Source organism: Onychomys torridus, chromosome 2, assembly GCF_903995425.1.
Source record: "Onychomys torridus chromosome 2, mOncTor1.1, whole genome shotgun sequence".
Lineage (NCBI taxonomy): Eukaryota > Metazoa > Chordata > Mammalia > Rodentia > Cricetidae > Onychomys > Onychomys torridus.
This window is the reverse complement of record NC_050444.1, coordinates 2807833-2828890: the sequence shown is the minus strand read 5'-3', so window position 1 is coordinate 2828890 and position 21058 is coordinate 2807833. Positions and strand designations below refer to the sequence as shown.

The 21058-nt window shown below is 37.4% G+C and overlaps 1 pseudogene; it reads right to left on the bottom strand.

The window, feature by feature from the left end:
* The window catches only part of LOC118577410, a 31354-nt pseudogene extending 17820 nt beyond the window's left edge, over positions 1-13534 (bottom strand).
* Between the last annotated feature and the right edge of the window lie 7524 nt (positions 13535-21058).

The window sequence follows — 21058 nt, the reverse complement described above, 5'->3', positions numbered from 1 at the left end:
TGAAACCTGGAAGGAGACTTTCAGCAACTAACAGATTTCTGGATTGTTGAATGACTGACAAGATGAATGATTAGACTGCTTTAGCCAGGAAGTTAACAAATTTCTGTACCTAGAGTGATGAGAAATTAAGTAATGACTTCACGTATTACTTACTTTATAAAGTTATTTATCTCTGGTGGAGCATTTTCCTTTAGGAAACATTGTGTGAACTTTTTTTTTCTGGGGAGAGAGTCACACCAGATAAGGCACCAATGACCAAACACACTATGAGTCCACTGAAGTCTATCTTAACATCAGTAAAATAGTGAGTTTATTTAACTTACTTACAAAGCATGAGAGAGTGATGCTGTATGATGTGATTATGTGTTGATACTATTGGTTAATAAATAAGCTGCTTTGGCCTATGATAAGACAAGTTATATCCAGGCAGGAAATCCAAGGGACATACAAGGAGAAGAAAGGTAGAGTCAATAGAGACCCTGTGAGCCACCAGGGGAGAAAGATGTAATAGAACCCAGGTAAAGCCATGAGACATGTAGCAATACATAGATGAACATAAATGGGTTAATTTAAGATGTAATAGCTAACTAACAATAAGCCTGAGCTATAAACCAAAAAGTTTGTAATTAATATTAATCCTCTGAGTGATTATTTTATAAAAAAAGTGTCTGCTCAGATGGGACTTGGCAGAACCAAGAAACTTTAGTCTACAATTGGTGCCCACATGGGGCAAGAATTTCCATATAAAACCTGGAAGCTTAAAAAAAAAGTACTAAAATGGAGCCAAGAACAGCTTCCTAATTCAGGTCTCATTATGGGCCATGGTATGGGACCAAGCATTCCTTGGTCATGGTGGACTTTAATAGCAACATGGTGGACTCCTGTGGTCTCTCATGGGTCATGATACAAAGATACTTCTCCCAGCCACTGCTGGTAGGCTTAAGAACACAGGCATGCTACTTAATACTGCTTCCCAGAAATGGGTGGTAAGCATGACTTGTTGCTACCTGTACCATGTTGAAAAGCCAAGTGGGGCAGAATCAGCTGCTTCAGTCCTAGCCATACAGCTTAGTAGTTTAAAAACTCTCCTGGTCAGAAAAACAACAACAACAGCAACAACAACGAACACACACACACACACACACACACACAGACACACACACACACACACACACACACACACACAGAAATACAATAAGAACAGAATCAGACAGGAAAAAAACCTCTAAACTGGTTATAGCATGTTGAAAGATTTATGTAGGCTAGAGATAAAAAAGAAAAAGGGTAGAGGAAGTCCTTAAAAATAAATAAAATAATAAAAATAAAATAAGCTGTGTAAAGAAGAAAAATATACAGAGTCTGGATCCTGTATATTATTATGTTGTATTTGGGATTTTTAACTGCTAAGAGACATTTGATTGCAAAGGCTGCTATAGTAAACCAGCCTATATATTTTAGAAATGTTTTTATTTCAAGGTTTAAGTCAGAAGATATATTACTTTGGAAAAGAGTTTCTGCTTTTGTTTCCACAGAAGATGAGATTCTGTGGATTCCTTCCAGGTTAGTATGTTTCCCTCAAGGAAGACCCCTGCCCCCGAGATGTCTCCAGTGGGAGCTATGCCCCAGATGATCCAACATCCAGAACATCTTTAAGGCAACAAGCTAAGATGATGCAGCCTCATAGACTACTACAGCCAAGACTTAACCATAATTCTAAAATTTTCTCAGGTATGGATTTTGGTTCATTATTACAAATTTAATATCAATTTTTTACATTGTTTGTATATTTTTACTCTTGTTTAAGATACTATGTTTATGCAGCTCATTCAAAATTGTAATATATTATTAAGAAATACAGATTAATAGTCACTATGATAATCGAACTTATAGTCATGTTAGTTAAGTTTTCTTTTTTCTTTTTTTTTTTTGCCAGAGCTGAGGACCAAACCCAGGGCCTTGTGCTTGCTAGGCAAGCACTCTCTACCACTGAGCTAAATCCCCAACCCCCTAGTTAAGTTTTCTAGATATACAAAGATATATTTTAATTTGATAGGTAATCTTTAAACACTTCAAAGACCAACAGAATATGGTATTTAAAGTGTTTTTTTAATGACTTAGACTTTTCTGGACAGTGAGACACATCTGCTCCTGGCAATACCAATTACTCCTTCAAAGAGGATGATGGGCATCAAATAAACTTGGTATGAAGTCTGCTTACAATGTTGAAAAGGCTAGCCTTTTGGACAAGAAACTGCTTTTGCCTGGACTGCTTGATAAACTGGACATGCAGGACCCATAGGAAGGTGATCACTGAAATTTGCCAAAATAAAACAAGATGACACTTAAGGTTCCTGCTTCACAGAATAAACTGCCAGACATTCTTCAGGACACAGGGAAAAGCAACTGATGAACTTTGCTAATAGGCAGAAGAATCCTTCAGATTTCCTGCTTCACTGAAAAGTCTGTCAGACACTCTAGGCTGAAGATGGATGTAACAACATTACAAATTTTGGGTGACTGTCCAGGCAGCCAGATGTCTCTGTCATTTCTAGTATTTTGGAAGTTGCTTGCAATGCACTTCCTCTTTACTAAGATAATATTATTCTGGTGTCTTTACTGGAGTTGAAGACTAGATAGTTATAATTACAGTTTTCCTTGGCTATGATAAAAGGTAAATTAGATATGAAACTTTAGACTCACAAATATAGAATAAATGATAAAATATTTTCTTTAATTTTGCCAAATACAAAGACTAGATATTGTAGCTGTAATTCTTGCTTGATTACTTTCTTTTTATAGGTAGTTTTACTATGTTAAAATGAAAACCTCCCTTTTTGATTAGACAGAAAAGGAGAAGTGCTGTGGAATGGTTTTTCTGTATGCTGTGAATATATGTTGCTACTATTGGTTAATAAAGAAACTGCTTTGACCTACGGTAAGACAGGTTATACTCAGGCAGGAAACCCAAGAGATATACAGGGAGAAGGAAGGTGGAGTTGACAGAGACTCTGAACTTCCAGGGGAGCAAGATGCAATAGAACACAGGTAAAGCTGCAAGACACATGGTGATACATAGATCAATAGAAATGGGTTCATTTAAGATGTGATAGCTAGCTAGTAATAAGACTGAGCCATAGACCAAACAGTTTATAATTAATATTAAGCCTCTGAGTGATTATGTTATTATTTTATAAAAACAGCTGTTGCCCATATGGGACAAGGTCAGATTAAGAAACTTCAGTCTACAAAGTGATTATTTACAGGAACATTGGTGACCCCCAAACAGCTACACCAAAGAATAGTTTTACTGCAGAATGGATGACAAGTTCTCTAAGGCTGTATAAGTGGAGTCTTCCCTTCAGCTAATATTCCACATTGTATATACCATACTACCTCCTGGGACCCTGAGACCATGTGCAGTTTGGACAGAATCATAAATAGCTAGGAGCAAGATGTGGCAGGAGGGGTCAGAATCTCTGTTGAGGTTTTATGGAGCCTCTCCCTACCCTCTTCTATGAGGGAAGGTTAACAAGCATGATCTTGATAGTTTTGGCAAGTAGTCACAGCTACTCGGATAATGATAGAATAACAGTTATACTCAGAGGGCAGCATGCTATAACAGAGAGGTTGTCCATTTTTGCATATTTTTAGTAAGTGAAGATACAACTTGTAAAAAAGTACTGTAGCATCATCTATTGTTTTTAATTTTTAAAATAAAATATAGTTCCCTTCCTTTTCCTACTCCTAACTCTCCCATGAAACCCAATTTCTCTCTTTCAAATTCATGACCTTTTTCTTTAACTGCTGTGTGTGTATTCCTATATAAATACAACCTGCTCAATCTATATAACGTTACTTATATGACACCAGGGCTGACCACTTGGTACTGGTTAACAAACTGAGGGGTCTCTTCCCTATGGAAAGTTATTTAATCCCAGGCTTAGCATTCTTTAATTACTGACAGTGCTTTGTCTAGGGCTGTGACCCCAGAAGATTTTTCTCTTATGTGTTATATCCCCAGCAGCAATGTAAAAAGCTAGGCATGGGCAGTGCATACTTGTAATCCTGTTGCTGGAAAGGCAGAGACAGGTGGATTCTGAAGATTTTGCTAGCATCCTGCCAGCTTAAATCAATAAACTCCAGGCTCAATTAGAGTCTCTGTCTTAAATAAAAGGCAGAGAAATGACTGAGAAAGACATCTGATGTCAATCCTAGCCTCTGCATAAATGTGTGGACCCATGTGAACAATACACATACTGTGTTGACTATTGTTATGTTAACTTGACAGCAGTTAAAGTTATCAGAGAGGAGGGATCCTCAATAGAGAAACTGCCTCCATAAGATCAGGCTGTAAGCAATCCTGTAGAGCACTTTCTTAATTATTGATCAATTTGAGAGGGCCCCGCCCATTATAGATGTAGCTATGCCTGTGCTGATAGTTCTGGGTTCTATAAAAAGGCAGGCTGAACAAGCCAGTAAGCAGCACTCCTCCATGGCTTCTTCATCAGTTCCTGCCTCTAGGTTCTTTCCCTGTTTGGGTTCTTGTCCTGACTTCCTTCAATGATGGACTATGTTATGGAAGCAGAAGCCAAATATTTCTCCCCAAACTTGCTTTTGTTCATGTTTTTTCATCATAACCAAATAGCCCTAACCTTGATAGTAGCTAAGACAAAGATGTGAGGAGGGGAAAAGAAGGAATAAAGAGAGATAGAGAGAAAGAAAGAGAGGGAGGAGAGAGAGAAAAGGGAGGGAAGGATGAGAGAGAGGAGAAAGGGAGGGGAGGAGGAAAAAGAAAAGGAGAGAGGAAGTAGAGGGGGAGAGAAGAGAGTGGGGAGGAGGGGGAGAGAGAAATAGTAATTAAAAAAATTAAAAATCATATAAACACATCAACTTTCCAGTGAGAAGGATTCATGAGGAGACTTGTCTATTATATGATAGGAGTTTAGACTATGAATTATGTATTCAAAAGCATGTTTTCTGTCAGGGCATTCTTAGATCCCACAAACCAGATCATGCTATGGTCTCCAAACTCCAGCCTCTGCAAACCAGAGATGAAGTAGCAGCAGATTTCGAACCTAGCACTCACTATTCATGCCTCATGAGCACATGACCAGAAGCTGTGAGACTCATTCTGATTCATGGCAAGCATGGAGCTGCATTGATAGAATTTTAAACAGACAGTTCCTTAGACAAATCATTTTTATAGTTTCTCTGTGACTCTGCATGCTGCCTAGCTAATAAATCTAGCCAAAAAATAAAACTATTAGCCCGAAAAACATATATAATTGGTGAATATGCACTACAAATTTAACAGATACAATTTTCATTCCAACTGAGAACCAGTGCTTCAGAACGGTATTGGATGGCTGAGTGCTTATTCCAATGTTTATTTTGCAAGCATTTGTTTTAGGATCATAACTGTCAACAAGAGCTGGTATGTGAGCAGGAGAATATTTAGGACTATTGTTTTTCTGCTCACTTGGAGTCTGCAAGAGATGAGTCCTTCACTTCAAATGGCAGAGAGCTGATAATATAATGCTGGTTTTCTTACCTCCTATCCTTCACAGTAGCTTAAGCCTGAAAGGAGAACTGTGAGAAGGTGACTTTTTAGCAAGCCAGAGTATCTGAACTAATAAATAGTCACAGGCACTTGAAGTGAAGAAAAAGATAAATATGATATATGTGGTGATATTTTATTTGTGCTTTAATAAATAAAGCTTGCCTGAGATTAGAGAAAAAAAAAAGGCCAGCCATTATAAGCAAACAAATAAGTCAGGCAGTGGTAGCACATGCCCTTAATCCTATCACTTAGCAGGCAGCATCTCTGTGTGTTCAAGGCCACACTGGAAACAGAGCCAGGTGTCGTGGCACACACCTTAATTCCAACACTAGTTAATCATGGTGGTCTGGAGGTCTGTACAGACAGACAGGAAGTGACAGAGCTGTGCAGGAAGAGGAAGTGATGTAGCTGGACAGAGAGTAAATCAGATGGTAGAACAGCAAGGTATATAGATGTGGGTAGACAGGAAGTAACTTGCATTTAGAAGCTGCAGAGTTAAGGTAAGGTTGGCTGGTGGCTTTGCCCATTTCCCTGATCTTTCGAAGGCTTTCACCCCTATATTTGGCTCTGTGTTTTTTATTTAATAAGACCATTTAGAAATTCATCTACAGAGATGTGTGATTTGATGTACATACAGCAGCCTTCTTTACCAGTGTGATTGTAGCATAAACATGGGCTCATGGTTCTTTACATTTCCATTCTGTTTCTAAAAACTGTCTTCTTCAGCATTTCCTTTTTCCTAAGATATGGGAAGGATGTAGGCAGCTCAAAGTCAGAATTCATCAGGGACTTACATTTTCCAGAGGAGGATGCTTTCAGACAAACTGGTGTTTCTTTTACAGCTCTAATGCTTATCTTGTACTTTAAATGTTTTTTGGGTTATCTTGGGATAGCTACCACCATACTCTAATTGTAATATACCTACAAACAGACCATCTTTGTATCTCATTTTCTTTCACACTTAATTCTGATAAGTAACATCCAAACTGGTAGGAGCAGTAAGACTTCTCTGAAAAAACAAACAAACAAACAAACAAAAACAACCAAAACTATTACTTCAGGAAGCTGGTGTTTAAACCAATTTCTAAAGCATAAGCATTGACTGATGGGAGCCATACACCAAACATTCAACAACTCAGGTGAATAAAAACACTGTAATAACCAAACAATGGTGATTTGCAAGAACTATAAAATTTAGTGTATCATCATCACCATCATCATTTTTCTACAAAAAGAAAATAAATTACATCATATTTTTTTTATCACTTTTTATCTTTTACTGAACTCAAGGTTATTGTTCATGTGTTGGTCACTGTGCTTCTATTATATCAGATTGTAGCTCAGCTTTATGAGATATGAAGAAAAGAGAATAATTAAGTATTTCAGTTTTGCAGGGGAACTAAATCATTCACCCTCTTTTGAAGAATCCAAAGTATACATAAAATTAATATGTAAATAAACTCAAGAAAATATTTACAATAGTAAGTCACAAGAACAGTTATTCTATTCTGATGAGGTTAAGCTAAAATGAAGAAATAGTAGGTGGTAGGTGTTAGATGTAATTCTACATCAATTTCTCATTTTTTTTTATTTTTGTTGTATTTTGAGACAGGGGTTATGTATGTTGTTCTGGCTTTCCTGGAACTCCCTTTGTAGATCAGGCTGGCCTCAAGCTCACAGAGATTTGCTTGCCTTTGTATCCCAAATGTTGCGATTAAAGGCATGCACCACCACTTCCCAGCTATTTTTATAATTTTTATTAAAAATGATGCATGTCATATGATTTGAATAATGAATAATATCATCTGGTTTGAATAACATAGCATATAAAGTAAAAAGAGTCAATAATTAAAAAAGTCGGCAAGTAAGTCTACATTATTTACTTTAGAGTTATAACTTTCCAAACGTTTTCACAGAGTGTGGTAAGTGACAAGAGCTCTGGAAGTGCCTGAGCTACAACTGGTGTTGGTCTCTACCAACATCCTCTAAAGGCTGATTAGCACCAGACTGTGACCAAATATCAAGAAATGTAACACTTTTAGTTTAGGTAGAAGAAATTCAAAGTAAAATAGATTATAATGTAACATATGGTTTTTCTGTTTTTGTTTTTTGTTTTTTTTGGATTTTTTTTGTTTTGTTTTTTGTTTTTTGTTTTAAGTAGGGCACTTTTTCTAGAGATTAAAATTCATGCTGAATGACATGACGGTGCCCTTCACATGGAGCAGGACTAGAAAGCTAGGTTGGTAATGTGTTTCTCAAAGTTCTGAACAGACGGATCATGGAGCTTTAGATATTAGATGCATATGGGCATCTCTCTGACCACATTAGTGCACTGAGTTATCAGAAACCTTAGATCAGAAGACTGGAATTTACAGGCTAATCCTTTCCTCCTAATGACCCTGAAGATCTTACTCGTCTCTGTCTTTTACATTGTAAATTATAAGATTTCATCATATATTGTACATTAGTAGAAAAAATACGGTATATGATAAATATAAAATCAGTAAACTTGAAGGCTGCAGGGATGGCTCAGCAGCTAAGAGCACTTGATGATCCTTTAGATCCCATGTTCAGGTCATAGTATTCATATCACATGTCTCACAACTGTCTAGAACTCTAGCTTCAGGGAATTTGACACTCTATTCTGGTCTCTATGGGTACTAGACACACGTGCACAAAGCCATACACAGAGACACACATACATACACAGAAGTAAAAATAAAATCTTTTTCAAAATCTATGTACTTAAATATTGGGTTGAAACTCAGAAGATTTGGTACAAAACAAGATAAAAGAAAAGAAACAAACAAATAGAAAAAGAATTCCCCCTAAAAGTGTGGATTATTGAGAGAATACAGGAATAGGACACATAATGGAAAGTGAGATGATAAGAGCCACACACATTGCAGGGGTCTTTCCCTTCACATCAGCTCTGGGGGGTAGATAATACATCAGTGCTTTGCTTTGATTGGCAGGGACAAAATCAGACTCATGTTCTTTAAAACTCATTCAACTACAAAACAGATAATGGAGGGGATGTGGAGGACAGGCCTGGAATCTAGCATTGTTGGAGTAGATCCAGGGGAATCACATGTTCGAGGCCAGCTTGGGCTTTGCTGTAAAACCTTGTCCCTCAAATGGAAAGGCTGAAGCTGTAGTTCAATTGTGGGAAGCAAGGTCCTGAGTTCAGTTCCTAAGACTGTCAGAAAAAGAAGAAAACAAAGGATAATGGATCCAAGGGCAGTGAGCACTCTGTTATGCACAGCTTAAGACACATCTAATATTTGTCTCGCCAGAGTGTGACAGTTACTCAGTGCATTTTAATAAGTAAATTTTTGTGACATAATGCTGCTTCTAAGAAAAAGCAAATCTTAAAATGATTGTTTTCATATGACTTATTTTGAAAAATTCATCTTAGGTGGAAGGAACCAGCTAAATACTAGAAAAAGTTATCTGAAATATTTATTATTTCTTGATTCTATTGTATTCTGCTTCTTTTGTCTATAATTGTCATTTTTCTTTGTTCTAGATGGAAAAATACAAATTCTATATCTTATTAAGGTCAATGATTCCTTCTTCGTTTTGTGTTACTATTTTTAAGATTATTAAGGTCTCTATGTGCCTTGCCCATCTACTTATGCTTATCAAGTTATAAGAAAAACTGATGATGGATTTAAAAGAAAACACTAATTTGTTTTGGGTGTTAATAATAAACACATTAATTGTAAATGACATTTTATGAAACACAATTTAATTTTTTTAAATAAAAGAAGTTAGAAAAGGTATTACTTTATAATTTTATAATTTCTTAATGAGTGGAACTATAGAAAAGAGTATATATATATATATATATATATATATATATATATATATATATATATATATGAATTGCTTTGAGTTATTCATCTTTTAAATTACTGTGAGTTATATATACATGTATATTATTTGGCTAAAATGTATCAAGAAAACCTGTTGCAGTGGTTCATATGCATAATCCCTACATTTAAGGGCTAAGGCAGGGAGATTGCCAAGAAGTTAAGGCCAGCCCACTTTATGTAGTGAGATCCAGGCCAGTCAGAGGTAAAAGTGGTACTATGTCTAAAAACAGACAAATAAATAAATAAATAAAATATATGAAAAACAAATCCAATCTCAAGCAGGATTTGAAAATGAAGGAATATATCATAATCATTTCAGGATAACCACAGACCTTCTCTGACATGACAGAAAGCCAAGCCAGTGACGAGAGCTTAAATATGATTTATACTGTCACACTGATATTATTTCAATAACTTTTTGTATTCTTTAATTAGAATCCATTGCATTTTGAGTAAGTCTTTTAACAAACATTGTGGGTGATATGGTTTGAGAAGGCATTCTCAAATTGCATGTGTCTCATAAGAATTGTTTAGGTCCTAAGGAGAGATTTGTCTTTGGAGTATTCCTGCCTTCCTCAAGTGAGTTCTTACTATTTTAAAAATGGATAGTTGCCATCAAAAGGAAGTCCTATAAAGAGAAGTGACTTTGAGTTTTGTCTCTTTTATGTGTACCTAATTTAACTTCCAGCTTTCATCAAGGAAACACTCAGAAGAAGCCAAGAAAATGCTGGTGCTCTGTTCATGAACTTCCCAGCCTCCAGAATCAGAAGTCAAAGTGCCCCTGACCTCTTAAATTACCATTTCATGCATTCTGTTACATCAGTGAGAAAACAGCTGGGGCAATATGGTAATGTCATGCATAAGATATTAGCAAATATTGGTTTACTGAGTAATACAAATATCCCAAATATTAATACATTTTATTTTACAGCATAGTATTTGCTCCTTAATACCACAGATCATATTAAAAGCCTCTTTGTTATGAAGTTGTTACATTTATATTGGTCTTTATAAAGTGTTTCAAATTACTAATGCTCATTTGAAAGTTCATGTTTTGTCATTTGCAATACACATTGAACTCTGCCTTTCTTTGAACTGACAGGCCTACTCTGTTCTTTCAGAGGAAATGTGTGACAAATACTCAAGTCTAAATACTCATGGTTTATTTGTCAGTCATTGTCTCAAACAGAAAATATGCACATGAAGATAAATGGCTTATTCATCTTGCAACCCAAATGATTATAGATGCCTTTCTTTGTGAGTCTATGTTTAGTTTCAATGTTCAGTGAATATGCCTTACATTTATTCTTTGATTCACAATAAATTAAAAGATGTACTTCAGATCCAGAAATGGAATGGACTTTTATGTGATATTAGCATTAAATGTTTAGAGTCATGGTAAAGAACTAATTGCCATTGCCCTGATTTATGATAAGATGCTAGAGACTTTAAATACCACGTTTGCTTCCTTAAAATATTAGTGCAAATGTCAGCACAGTGAATAGAGAAAATGTGCATTACAAAATAGTTTTGACCTTATACGTTCCTTAAGAGTTCTGCAAATTACAAAATGAGAACCATGGCATAGGTTTTCCTTGAAGCATTGTCTTAGTTAGGGTTCGTATTGCTGCAGCAAAACACCACAAACAAAAAGCAAGTTAGGGAGGAAAGGGTTTATTTGGCTTATGTGTCCACATTGTTATTCATCAGTGAAGTAAGTCAGGATAGAAACTAAAACAGGGCTGGAAGCTGGAGGCAGGACCTGATGCAGAAGTCATGGAGGCGAGCTGCTTACTGGCTTGCTTCCAATGGCTTGCTCAGCCCAACCTCTTGTAGAACCCATGACCAGCAGTCCTGGAATGGCACCAGCCACCATGGGCTGGGCCCTCCCACACTGATCACTAAATGAGAAAATGTCTTCCTGCTGGATCTCATCAAGGCATTTCCTCAACTGAAGCTCTCTCCTCTGGTGACTCTAGCTTGTGTCAAGTTGACATACAAAACCACCCAGTACAGGCATGTTAGGATAACATGACTTCAGTGAACTTTACTAGATGAGCTGATGAGAAGTCTTTAGCTGAGGTCAGGGAACATATCCAGTGCCAAAGGAAGTAATTCGACTTCTGTTGATCAGGTGTGGTTTAGGTACAGGAAAAAGCAATTCCTACCACATATGCAGAGCCATGGCTTACTGAAAGCTCTACTTGACTTGAAGAACAAAAACATAGGTATAGTGACAGTGCTTGGCAGGGTACTAAGTAAAGGATCCCACTCTCAGCCTGAAAGATCTTCTCGTCTGTGTTGTTGTCTTCCCTGCTCTTTGGGACATGAGGTAATAAGCAGAAGCTCAATAACAAATTAAGAAAATACCCAGGAATGTATTACTTTCCTCCCATAGGTTGTAGCACAGTCCTCCTGCTTATTCCTGTGGATGTCTGACTCTGAGTTCCCTGGTGAGTATTCCACCTAAGTCCCACCAAGCATCTCTCTTCTGAGAGGGGTTAATTGTCCAAGCCACTCAGAACCTGTACCTAAGGTCAGTAACACCATCTTCTTTTGAAGCATCATGGCATTAGCTCACTCTGATGACCTTGTTACCATTTGCCAAGTTTCTGGTACCAATATCAAATGGGGTTCTTAGAATCAAAGCATTTTCCACAGAGCATGGATATTATTCCTTCTATTTCACAACTAAAAAGAATATAAAATATTCTTCAGCTTAGACTTTTACTTTTCAATTATATATACATATATATTGGCCAATTTCCTTTACCAAAGGACAAACATTATTCTGTATGAGATTTAAAGTTTGTGTAGCCATTGCTGAGAAGGGAGTGAATTCTATAGACTATTGATATTGCTTTTTTGTACAGAAGCAGCAATATAGCCCTTCAATAAAGAGCCATGGCTCTTCTGCCAGGATTATCCCTTTAACCTTTCAGTGACAGGTTATCTTCAGTGGGCCTCACATAAACACTATGGACCTGAATTGTTCTTTTTCCTTTATCATGTAGTGTCTTTGTTTACACATGCAAGATCTTGCCACATTTTCATTGTAGTTATATCTTAGTTTTATCCATAGCTTTGAATCTGTATAATTTTTTTCAAATACCTTAGGAACAATGGCATATACTCATATCTCTGCTCTTTTCTTATATTTAAGATTGGCAACTTTAAAGATTTTATTTTTAGTGTGTGTGTGTGTGTGTGTGTGTGTGTGTGTGTGTGTGTGTGTGTGTCTGACTAACGAACAGATGTTGGCCCTACTTTCTTCCCTGAGGATTGAACCTTGAGACACCACAAGGTACTTCCATGATAAAGAAGGCTCTGCACAGAGCAATCATAAGATTTTTTTAAATGTTTTCAGATTTCCTACATGACTCCTACTTTTACAGAAATTTGTGGAGATAAAGACTCAGGATTTGGCTTCAAACATGGAAAAGCCCCCTCAGTTTCTTATTTAAACAGCAGCAGTATCTTTGATACTTCCTCTCTGCTTGTAAGCACTACACCCTGACATCTACTTCCTAAGTTTCAACTACATTGTGATTGTGCACCTGGCCCCACTTCTGCACTACTGCAGTTGACCTCCATTTTCTTTTCCCTGCCTGATAATAAGCTTGATTATTATGATGCTACTTCAGGACCTGAACTACAGTTATAGACCTAACAAGTAATCAAAAAATCTGTTTTCCTCATAGTATAAGGCCTATCAAGCTTATGTTTAAAGGGGTCGCTGTAAATTCATGTTTTCAACTCAGGAGCTATGGAAATGGGAAAATTCTATTCTCATTGTCTCCAAATTTAGGGGATCACATGACACCAACAACATTGTGATACTAATATAGATGAGTTGTACTGCCCCAAATTCTTATGTTGAAGTCCTGACCCTCAGCAATTTAGTTTGTGGTCTTTCTCATATGTGAGAAAACTGCAGGTATGATTGGTTACAGAGAAATAATACCTGAAACATTTCATGAGCTCCTGTTCCTATATGGCTGCTGTCCTTATGAGAAGGGGCGATGTGAGCTGAAAAGAGGGCGATGTGCAGACTGGAGTGATACTGCCACAAGCCTGGAAATCGACATCTGATCATTCCTTCTCTTGCTGTCCTTCAGGGAGGGTGATTTTGGACTTTTGGCTCCCAAAACTGTGAGACAATGCATTCTTTTGTTCTAAGCCACTTTGTGGTGTTTTCTTATGGAATCCCAGGAAATTCATATAAAAACCAGATGCAAAAAGAGGAAACTAAATAAAATAATCTATTTAACAAGAAGAGACCTAGAACATTCAAACTGTGAAGTAGTATTTTTAAAATTTTAGTTATAGACATTCAAAAATTTGTAGGTAAACTGTGAATTCCCTCAGGTATACACTATGCATAATTTTTAAAGAGCTATATTTATTCTACTTTAGAATATTAATAAATTAAATAAAGGGATTTATTATTTGCTTTCTTCTCTGTCTTTCTCTGCCTAACGAGAAAATAATGCACATTGCTTCTTCTTGTTACCTTCCTGATGAGCGGTTGGGTAAATAAGGGAATCAGTGAGCAAGGAGTAAAGGGTGTACTACAGGAATCCCAAAGCTGTCTGTGGCACTGAAAGCCACACTTCTCATTCCACCTCCCAAGAATTCGCCTGTCCTCACCAAATCTTGGATCTGAACTTCAGCACAATTTCCTAACCTTTCAACTTACTGCAAAAGTTTATGAGAGAAAGGACATTGATTCTTGTGTGAACTACATGGAGCCATATATCATCAGCCTGGAACACTTATTCAACTTTTTGGCCTTATGCACACACACAAACATCTCTCTCCATTCTTGTTCTTTCTCAAACATACTCTCATTATTGTTGAAAGCAGCCTTTATCTTCCTGTGACTCACTTGGACTGCTTAGAATTATCTTTCACTTCCCTTTTCATCTCATCATAAGTTCCAAAAATTCTTCTTGGGAAGGAGGACTTCCCAGTCTACCCACTCATGTCACCACTGCTAACACACAGAGCCCTGCACTGTGTCTCCACTCTGCATGTAATCCTCAGCACCATTGTTTGAAAACTGAAGCTCCTGGAGAGATGGATCAATGGTTAAGAACACTGTCTACTCTCCCAGATGATACAGGTTCAGTTCTCAACACACACAGGGGATCTACTTCCCTTTTCTGTTTTCCATAGGCACCAATCATGCATGTGGCCCACAAACATATATGTGAGCAAAAGACCCATACACATTAAAATGTAATTAATTAATTAATTTTAAAACTTTCCTTAATGAAACAGGAGCTGAACTACATGGTTTTCCTGTTTGAAACTTTCCAAATAATTCCCATAGTGTTTACTTCCTTCTTAAACGTGTCAAATGCTAATCTCATAAGAGTAGCTATCACACTAACTTTTCTTTCAGTAGAAGTCATGCAAAAATGAAAAACAATAAATTCCTTTTTGTGAAATGCTCTTGAGGAACATTTGAGAGTAATAAAACAAGTTGAGTTGTGCTTTAAAATTGGTTTTCACATTAGTAGTAAAATAAAATGCAACCTTTGAACTTACTAATATAAGCTTGCTTTCCTACACTTTGTAGACACATACAAACCCAACAGCTACCAAGAGCATTGTGAACTGGGAAAGACAATGCAGTGGGAACTGCTCTACAACTGTCTGTTTCCGAATTTATTTTCAGAAAAGCATTCTAAAATGGTAAGATCTAAAGAAGAGAGCTATTTTGCTGTAGGTAGAATATGGCCTTAGAAAGTGACCCTTACTTACACCTTCTTTTGCCACTGATTATCTACGTAACCATGATGTCAACTATTGTGGAACAATCCTTTTCTATACTATGAATATATATTACTCTCATTGGTTAATAAAACACTGACAGGTCAGTATTTGCGCAGGAATTTAGGTGGGAAAGCCAAACTGAGAATGATAGGAAGGAGGGCAGAGTCAGGAGAGATGGCAGCCAGCTGCCCAGGAAGCAAGACATGCCAGAGGACAGAAAGCCATGAGTCACATGGCAATACAGATCTTAATAGAAATGGGTTAATTTAACTTGTAAGAACTAGTTAGTGACAAGTCTGAGCTATCAACTGAGCATTTATAATTAATATAAGCCTCTGTGTGATAATTTGAGAAGTGACTGCTAGGTATTCAGGAACAGGTGACCAGGACAGGAAACATCCATCTACAGTCAATTTTCAAAAGCTTTGAAGAAAATGACTCTTACTGACACCTTCTTTGCCACTGATTAACAATGTGACCATGATGTCAACTTTCACAAGCTTTGCAGTCATGGATTTCTGCAAATGTAAAAGGCATTATTTTTGTGCAGTAAATTGTCTCTTGCTCTGTGTGTGTGTGTGCGCTGATTATAGAGCAGAAACTACTAAGTGATGAATAATGAATTATCTGCAGAAGTTTCTCAAAAAGCCAATTTGGTATGCAAAATTCATTTTCTCACAGAAAATATGTTCATTATTGATGACTGTTTCCACAAAGTATACAGAAATATATTTATCTACTTTATGACTACTATTAAATGATTTTTTAAAGTAATTATAAATTTAGTGACTAATATAAAGCTGTACATCCTAACTGGCTTAAAAGTTATTAGAAGAACATTATATAGCTATAGAGGAGGCCTAGGACCACATAAGGGAATATAAAGTTCATAAGTATAGTTCAGTGGCAAGGGCACTGTAGTTAGAGTTTTCCTGCCTGGCCCAGTCAGGACGAATCTCTCTTACCCGCCAGTCCCATAGTTGCTCAGACCCAACCAAGTAAACACACAGAAACTTACATTGTTTACACACTGTATGGCTGTGGCAGGCTTCTTGTTATCTACTTTTTCTATCTTAAATTAACCCATTTCTATTGATCTATATTTTGCCACATGGCTCGTGGCTTACCAGTACCTTACATCTTGTCATGGTGGCGGCTGGTGGTGTCTTTCCAGCCTTCTACTTCCCAGCCTTCTCCTCTTCCTTGTCCCGCCTATACTTCCTGCCTGACCACTGGCCAATCAGAACTTTATTTACACAGAGTGATATCCACAGCAGGGCACACCCCAGCAACAGTCATTATCTGTCTGTAATATTCCTGATGTTTCCATGACACAGCACCTGAAGTTTGCATTTGCCCTAATTTCTCTCCTGTCCCTCATCTCTAAACTTCTGTTTTGAGCCGACATCATTGACTTCCTTGAAACTCTTTTATTTAATAAATATTCTCAGACACCTTATACAAAGTTATCTCTTTGAATAGAGGAATTCTCTCTGACATAGGATGTAATTTGGGACAATTCTGAAAGAAAATGGAGGAGTTAAAATCTGTGCTTAAGATAGGGCTTTTAGCCAGGCAGCAGTGGCTCATGCCTTTAATCCCAGCACTCAGGAGGCAGAGTCAGGTGAGCGGAACTTGCTACCTCTACACTGTCAAGTGTATCTTTAGGGTCATAACACAAAAGTAAGGTTTAAGTAGAAGTCAAAATACATGGAAGTAAGAAATCTGGACAAAGTATGGTCCTATCCCGCTCCTGTCACAGCTCTAGTCTCTCCTGCAAAGTTGTCTGACAAGCTGTAAACCTTTCACATGGAGACAAGTTCCTCTTATGGCTGTTCCCAGGTTTTCAGACTTTTCTGGGGCACCAGTCTTTCAATATGATAGTTAAAGGGAGCAGCAAAATGGCCTCTTCTGTATATCTTTATTTGCAGGTTTTTTTTTTTTACTTTGGTATTTAATTTTTATAGTTCTTGGTAAGTTTTAGACATTAGCCCCAAGTCTGAAGCATCACTGAAGAGATTTTCTTCCATTCTGTGGGTGATACTTTTGCTCTGTTGGTAGTCTGCAGTGGTTTGGGTTTGAGTTTTGTTTTGCTGTGCAGAAGGTTTTAAACTTTCTGTAGTTCCATCTGTTGATTCTTGGTGCTATCCCTGCTGAGTGCTGTTACTGAACACCCAATTTGAGCCAGGTGATTTTCCAGATCCTCTTTAGCTTTAGCAATTATGAGATTCTCTTTGCATGATTTTCCCTCTCACTGTGACCAGAAAACATATTTTCCATGCTTTACCACCTGACTTTTCCTATTTGTGCCTTCTCAATGGCCAAATACAAACTTCATATATGAAAACAAGATGTAGCTAAATTAACAACAATAGATGTAGCATGAATCTTAAAAGGTCTTATTAGTAAAATCAAATCTGAGGCCAGTTACAGGGGTAAATGCTGGATGATCAGAGAAGCAGAACAAGCCATAGCTATCTCACTTTACCAATTCCTCAGCTGATCCTGTTTCCTCAGACTGGAAGCTTCTGAGTCCTCATCCAAATGGTTCTCAGCTGAACTGTGATGCTCAAAAGCCTAAAAGCTTAACCTGGCTAAAAGCTTCTAGTTTCTGGTCTTCATGCCTTATGTATCTTTCTGCTTTCTGCCATCGCTCCCTGGGATTAAAGGCTCACTTCTTGGGATTAAAGGTATGTGTCACCATACCTGACTGTTTCAAATGTGGCCTTGAACTCACAAAGATGCAAAGGGATTTCTGCCTCTGGAATGCTAGTATTAAAAGTGTGTGTTACCACTGCCTACTATCTGTGTTTAATATTGTGGCTGTTTTTTTCTCTGACCCCAGATAAATTTATTAGGGTGCACAATATTTTGGGGAACACAATACCACACACAACAACAACCTTTTTATCTTTTCCTTTTCTTGCTGGGCACCTTCTTCTAAATCCTTCAAGATCTGTAATCAAATGACTACTCTGTAGCTGGAGTTATCTCCAGTCCCACCCAGGCCTGCAGCTACTCAGACCCAAATAAATACACAGACACTTATATTATTTAAACTGTTTGGCCTAATGGCTCAGGCTTCTTGCTAACTAGTTCTTATGTCTTAAATTAGTACATTTATATTAATCTATTAGTTTCCACATGGCTCATGACTTACTGGTCCTTTACATCTTGTTTCTCATGGCTGCAGCAACTGGCAGAATCTCCTGACTCAGCCTTCCTGTTCCTAGAATTCTCCTCTCTCTTTGTTCCACCTATACTTCCTGCCTCTCTACTGGCCAATCAGCACTTTATTTATTAACCAATCAGAGCAATACATTCACAGCATAGAGAACATCCCACAGGACTACAGTGCATGCTTCTGCTCTGCATGCTCAGTGGAGTGATGGGAACAGGACCTTTCTTTCTTTCTACAGCCAAGTTTCACAAAAGGATCAGCACTTTTATGAAGGAAAGGAATAAATAAAGGTAATCAATACCTACCCATTCCTTGGATTTGTCATCAAAATATAGATTGAGAAAACACGCAATGCTCAGGATGTATTTGAAAGACAGTACATAGCAGTGGAGTATAGCAAACACAGCACAGCTCAAACTTCCCCAAGACAAGCTGCACATTGCTAGACTACACAGGAATTAGCAGCTTATGATTTTTTGTGCTTTCTCTCATTTAATAAATGAAGTCATATTACTCCTCCAAGTATAGAAATAGACAGACAGATACAAACATATCATTTTGTCCCAAAGGCCAGATATGCTGATCAAAATTGAGATAGTTGATTAGCAAACTTTTTATTCCATGCTATTTAGAAGTATATAAATGAGGAAAAAAACATAAAGAACAAATGAGCAGACAACGATACTAATTAAGTAACAGCAAAACAAGTATCTTTTAATTTTTGTTCTGTTTTTTTCTATGTTATGTAGGTTACTCTTGAGCTCACTATGGAGTCACAACAAATCTTAAAGTAATCATCCTCCATCCATATCTTGGACTTAAGGTCTGTGTCACCATATGTGGCAATAAATATCATGTTAAGAGCATTACAGCCCTCGACTCTAGGCAGTTGTATTTCATTTTTTGAAATGCCCAGAGTGGAGCAAGCACAAGGTGATCTGCTACTTTACTCTTCCTCTCTGTTCCAATGACACATGTACCTATTTTCTAGCCACTTGGTTTTCAGATATCAGAGTGGCTGAGGATAAATCCACAATAGGTCCATTTGATTTTGGTATATATAACTTATCAACTAAATTATTCTTCATGCAATAAGATACTCTGCTCTACAAGAGTTGCTTGAACAAATAAAATATATTTACTGAATTGCATATATTGTAAAGAAATTTAAAAGGCTAATGGACAACAAATCAATAATTGTTTCAACATCAATACAAGATAAAATTAAGCTTGCATAGCAAATATAAAAAGTAACTTATTTAAATCCTCTAAGTTTAGTACTTCCAATACTGAAGTACAATCTATCCTGTGGTGGTTAGGTTATCCTTATGTCAGTACAACTAAAGCTAGATGCCCTCATCCCATACTCATCCCTTTCTTATCACTATCCCATCTACATCAAAGCAAATACTGCTATTAGAACTTTTATTTAAAAGTTGATTGTAGTTGGAGAGCTTTGTTTTTTAATCCCGAGAGAATGTTGGGCTTCTAAGACATTTCCATTTGGAAGTTTGTCTTCTTGGCACAAAATGGCCTACTGGGCAAAGAACTGCCCTTGCCTCAACTGCTGACAGTACAAATGCTGTCCTTTCTGGACAAGCGGGACACAAGGAAAGTGACCACTGTACTCTGCCAAGACAAGGTAAGATGGTCTTTCAGAATTCCTGCTTCTGAAAATGGTCTGTCAGATACTCTAGGCCTGTATCCAATTTGAATGCACCAACAATGCTGAGAAACATTAGGTGACTGTCCAGGCTGCCAGCTGTCTCTGTCTACTCTTGCAAGACTCCCAAAAGTTGCTTGCATCCTTCTCCCATTTCTCAGGTATTATTATATTTCTTCTCAGGTCTTTGGTGAGGTTGAAGACTAGCAGTTATAGTTACAACTCAGTATATATACATATATAATATCTTAGATAGAATATATTAAGTATTAGACTCAGGTTCTTTAGGATAGGACACCTTTGGAATGATCTTTGTAACATGCCACCTACCCATGCTCTAGACTTCCCTGGATTTTAGTACGTGTTTTCTGCTTGATATTGTTTGCATTGACTGTAGTTCCAACTTATCTAGGTCATTATCCCTCATTACTCCTAGACAATATTTGATAACCATTTCTTTATGTATAGCCTTGTATTAGGTTAGAGCCTTCTTATTTAGACAAAAGGGGGAGATGTAGTGGGTAGCCATTTCAGCCTTGGCCTGGAAGTTCCAAACCCCATTGAGGCTTAGGTAGTGGTCACGAATGGTCACGCCTACAAGGCGGGGTTGAGAGAGGACGCTGAAGACCCAGGATCGAGAGGAGAGGTTTCTCTTGGTTCCTGGACCCTGGATGCTGGAGGTAGACTGAGCAGAGTTCTCCAGAGAACACCACCGGACTGCACCATACCTTTCCCAGCCCCTGCAACATATCCCTTCATCTGTAAGCTACCCCACAAAATAAACCTCCCTTTTAACTATGTGGAGTGACCTTAATAATTTCACCAATACTTGATAAATGTGTTTTCCCTATAATAAGATTTCAGTAAAGCAACAAGACTTATATTTCAAATCACCATTTTTCCTAGAAGCCATTGGCTGTTTTCATGACTATAGTAATGGGAAACTATCTTGGCAACACCTGTGGGAATGTAGGTTAAATTCATTGGTGTCCTTA